Source organism: Apium graveolens, chromosome 11 (assembly GCF_009905375.1).
Source record: "Apium graveolens cultivar Ventura chromosome 11, ASM990537v1, whole genome shotgun sequence".
Taxonomy (NCBI): Eukaryota; Viridiplantae; Streptophyta; class Magnoliopsida; order Apiales; family Apiaceae; genus Apium; species Apium graveolens.
Genome location: NC_133657.1, coordinates 19155740 through 19161023, shown reverse-complemented (window position 1 = coordinate 19161023; position 5284 = coordinate 19155740). Strand labels below are relative to the sequence as shown.

At 36.8% G+C, this 5284-nt stretch overlaps 1 non-coding gene across 1 annotated transcript; it reads right to left on the bottom strand.

The window, feature by feature from the left end:
* Positions 1 to 4605: 4605 nt before the first annotated feature.
* LOC141699124 (small nucleolar RNA R71) lies at positions 4606 to 4713 on the bottom strand. Its single transcript, XR_012565609.1, has one exon. It is a non-coding gene; the product is annotated as a small nucleolar RNA R71 (small nucleolar RNA).
* Between the last annotated feature and the right edge of the window lie 571 nt (positions 4714 to 5284).

The window sequence follows — 5284 nt, the reverse complement described above, 5'->3', positions numbered from 1 at the left end:
TCGAAGAACTTCACTATGAAGGACTTGGGAGAAGCATCCTACATTCTCGGTATGAAGATCTATAGAGATAGATCTAGAAGAATGATAGGTCTTACCCAGGGTACATATATCCAGAAAGTGCTTAAAAGGTTTAGCATGCAAAACTCCAAAAGAGGTCTAATACCGATGAACCATGGAGTATCCCTATCCGAAAAGATATTTCCTGAGACACTTGAGGAAAGAGAGCATATGAGTATGATTCCTTATGCTTCAGCAATCCAGATTCCTTATTCTATCATGTAAGCGATGTTATATACTAGGCCTGATGTTGCTTATTCAATTAGTGTGATGAGCAGATATCAGTCCAATCCAGGTGAAGACCACTGGAAAGCAGTGAAGAACATCTTTAAGTACTTGCAAAGAACTAAGGATATTTTTCTTGTTTTTGGTGGTGGATCTGAGTTGAAAATAGAAGGTTATACTGACTCTAGTTTTCAATCAAAAAGTGATGATAGCAAATCCATGTCAGGGTACGTGTTTACTCTGAATGGTGGTGCGATTAGTTGGAAGAGTTCCAAACAGTCTACAACGGCTGACTCCACAGCGGAAGCAGAATATATAGATGCAAGTGAGGCTGCAAAAGAAGCCATTTGGATGAGGAAATTTGTTTCTGAGTTGGGAGTTGTTCCTAGCATTGAGGAGCCTATTGTGTTGTATTGTGATAACAACGCAGCAATAGCACAAGCCAAGGAACCTAGGTCTCATAAAAATTCCAAACATGTTTTGCGACGCTTTCATTTGATTAGGGAAATCATTGAAAGAGGAGATGTCAAGATTGAGAGAGTTGACACACATAACAACGTAGCAGACCCACTCACAAAGTCACTATCTCAGATTCACTTTGATCGTCATAAAGAGAAGATGGATATTAGATACCAGGGTGATTGGCTTTAGTTCAAGTGGGAGATTGAAAGTATTTGTCCTAAATCCAATCATGTATGATGAGTTAGGAAGAACTTTCTTGTATTCCTATTTGATTTTATTGAAATTAATAAAAGACTTGTTTTGGTTTTATTATGAGCTTATCTATTTAAAGTGTTTTAAATAAGATGCTCCATAGTTTAGAGTAAAGTTTTTAGATTATAATGAGATTATAATAGTGAGATCTAGAAAATGATAACTCTAGACTTAAACAGTTCTTGATTATAGGATAACTAATCGGATGTTAGTGGATCCGCAAAGATTGGTACATACTATGCTTGCTCCCTTCAGGAGGATGTCTGTTCTCATAGGCATTTGTGTGGTGACACTATAGCTAGTATGTAGGTGCTTATTAGGAAATAAGTTCACTGAACATGATTCGATAAGTTGAACAACTAATGGAGATTACTTATGTGTCAATAGTTAATCACTGAGTGATAGTTGTACAAGTGTCCTTAGACTTGAGATCATTAAAGTTATCTTGTATATAATGAACTGTGCTTTGGTTTAGACCTTAGTCTCAAGGACATCCATTGGGTCTATTCTGGGCATAGGAATTTGTGTATAGAGATAGTTAACGTTAATAGAGGATCTACCCCTTCCAGTATAGGAAGAGAATATCCTATGTTATTCTTAGTATGCGAGTTCTGGAATCTTTGGCCAGAGTATATGAAATTAGAAAGGAGTTTCTAATTTGCATTAATATGAACTTTGCATTATGAATAAGAAATCATATGATTAAATTTGATAGGCCTGACACGAGATCCATGCCTTGTATTTAATCGGGGTATTGTAAGGGTAGAAGGAATTCATTGTACAGTAACTAGTCACTGACAGGTTCTTGGTATTCTAAGCAGTGAATTCATATTATCCGGATAGTCGCGATATGTTGAGAAGTATCACTCGCGATGTAGAATAAATATAATTAATCAATTAATTATATTTAGTGAATTTTAGTATTCATATAAATAATTAATAAAAGTTTATTATTATTTATTTCTACTACCAGCATAATATTGAACCTACAGGGTCACACCATAAAAGAATATTTTCTTTGATAAAATAATGAGAGAGATAATTATTTTCTAAATAGTTTAGAAAAAGAAATAATGATGAAAATAGTTTTAATTATTATTAAAGCATTTTATAAAAATAAAATATGGGGCTAATATATATATATATATTGATATATTATGAAAAACCCTAGGAGTGCCCTATAAATAGAATGAGATGGCTCATTCTAAATATACATTTGGTTTTGTGAAAACCCTAAGCAGAGCTAGCCTCCATCTTCTTCCTTTCTCTCTCTCTCCCCCAAAACTCCATTTTTATACAAGCTTGGTTTTATAAAAAGCTTCATCGAAGAGGATCATTCTTGGTTGATACCGGTAGAGTGCTTCACACACTGAGGAGCAACTGCTAGCAACCATATTATAAAGCTTCAATTTTCAAGGTATGGTTACGATTCCTCCATTTTTCTGATTTATACGTTTTTCTATATGTGTGATACATGGTTTTTACGGAATAATTATTATATCACGCTTCCGCTCATCCGTAAATTCCTTCACACTTCACGAGTCAAACTGATAAGTGACATTTTATACCGCTTAGAGCCTCTCATAACGGCTTGAATTGGTGTCTTGAACTCGATTATTTTGTGTATTTGACGCATTTTCTAGTGTTTTTGCATTTCAGGGTATAACTTGCTTTGATAGGTGGTTTTCATCGAATAAAGCTTAAGAAAGTGCTTGGAATCAGTCTAGGCGTGATGAGCGAAGAAATTAGTAAAAATATAAGCAATTCAAGGAATTTTCCAGAAGGGTTGCAGGCGCATGCGTGCTAGTAGCAGGCGACCCGTGGAGGATGCAGGCGACCGTCTGTGTGCGGAATTTCAAATTATGGATTGTATTAATTCGAGTGCAACTGGGCTTCTGCTAGCGCTGGTTCTCTTGGGCTATTATATAAACCTTACGGGAAGACATTTTCTTCATAGAGGAGATAATAAAGAGCGAAGGCAAGAAGATTGAGAAGACCGTTTTAGCACGTAACAATGAAGAAGATGAAGCATACATTTACCTTGTGATTCTTTTAATTTGTTGTAACTGTGGATGCTAGTTTTCTTTATGCTTTGAACCTTAATACTCTTGTGATGTACTTCATTATTTATTAAGTATTTTTAATCTTTATATCGTTGTGTTATTATCATGCTTTCATATGAACCCATGGCGATGATGAGTTCTATTATGGGCTAATCGTGATCATGGGATTCTAGCGAATTTACTATGGATTTCTTTAGTTAATTGTTTAATACCTTTGTATGTGGTGATTGTATGATATCTAGCATATATTGTGCTTATTCGTCTTATGTGCGTCGTGAACATGTAAGATAGCCTATTAATCTCTTGTGAAGCGACAGTGAATCTTGAGATTTAGAACTTGCCATTCTAGCATAGGTTCATGTATTGTATGCATGATTAGTGGGTAACTCTAACCGGTTTACTTGCCCTGTGTAATCATCATGAATAACTTGCGCTTAAATCGTTATGTTGTCAAATTCTGTAGACATATAGGGTCTCAACATAATTGATGCCTATTCAACTTTTATCTTAATTGTGGATGCTTTGTAGAATGGTATTCGCACAATGAAAGTTGGCGTTTATCAGTTTCGTGTTGTTCGATTAATATCATCACCATTACATGCTAAGGGTAATAATAATAACTATTGAATGAAGTAGTAATGAATTCAGGATCTCATGTGTGTTTAATATTGTTAATATAGGTGTTTAATTCTCGTAGTAATTATTAGTTAACCAACCTTAATTGTTATTGTCTTGACATTGAAGAATAATCATACATTGGTGAGTAAGTGTTAATTAAATATAATTAATCAGAGTCTTTGTGGGAATGAACTAGAAATCATTCTATATTACTTGCGAACGCGTATACTTGTGTGAATTATTTAGTGCATGCTTTGTGCCTAACAAGTTTTTGGCACCGCTGCCGGGGACTCAGTGTTAATTTGTTTAGTTTATGTACTTTCCATCAGTGGTCATTAGGATTCATTGATTAAGACTTGTTACTTACTACTTCCGGTTGTGTTTCAGGTACTCTAGCGAGCGTTTATGCAAACACGTTCTCGCACTCGCAAGAGAAATCTAAATAAAGTTGAGGAGACAGATACAACTCTTGACTTTCCGGAGAATATAGTTTTTGAAGATTCGGATAAAGAGAGTGAAAAGAAAGAACCTGAAATAATGGGTGATCGTCTAGTTCAAGTTGATCCAGCGCTTATGGACTTTTCTCGGCCTAAAATTGATGACATTTAGTCAAGCATCATTCATCTGGATATTCAGGCCAATACTTTTGAAATCAAGCCAGGCACTATTCAGATGGTGCAGAATTCTGTTTCTTTCGGAGGTGCTGCGACTGAAGATCCCAACATGTATATCAGGAATTTTGTCGAGATCTGTAGTACTTTCAAATATAACGGTGTCACTGATAAGGCCATCAAGCTGAGGCTTTTCCCATTCTCTCTGAGGGATAAAGCTAAGGACTGGTTATATTCTTTACCAGCTGGGTCCATCACTACTTGGGAAGATCTTGCGCAAAAGTTTCTGGTGAAGTTCTATCCAATGGCCAAAACTGCACCTATGAGGAATGCTCTTACTCAGTTTGCGCAGCAACAAGGAGAATCTATGTGCGAGGCTTGGGAGCTCTACAAGGAGATATTGAGAAAGTGTCCACATCATGGTATGCCTGACTGGACGGTGATCACTGGTTTTTACAATAGTTTGGGGGCCCAATCTCGGCCCATGCTCGATGCAGCTTCTGGAGGCGCCTTATGGGCCAAAAGCTATACCGAGGCCTATAATCTCATTGAAACTATGGCTGCAAACGAGTATCAAAACCTAACTCAAAGGATGATGCTTGGGAAGGTAGAATCTATTCTGGAAGTTGATGCAGCTACAGTTATTGCAGCGTAGCTCCAGGTGCTGTCTATGAAGGTCGATTCTTTAGCCAACTATGGAGTAAATCAAATAGCTAGTGTCTATGAGCTTTGTGCAGGCTCTCATGCTACGGATCACTGTTCTCTTGTTAATGAATCTGTTCAGTATGTGAACAATTTTTAGAGACCGCAGCAGCCTGTGCCCGCTACTTATCATCCCAATAACAGAAATCATCCCAATTTCAGTTGGAGCAATAATCAGAATACTGTTCAGCAACCATATCAGCAAGCTGCAAGTAAACAGTTTAATCTACCGGGATTCCAGCAACCTCAGCAATTTGCTCAAAGGCAATCATATCCTCAACAAGGAGGTGCTGC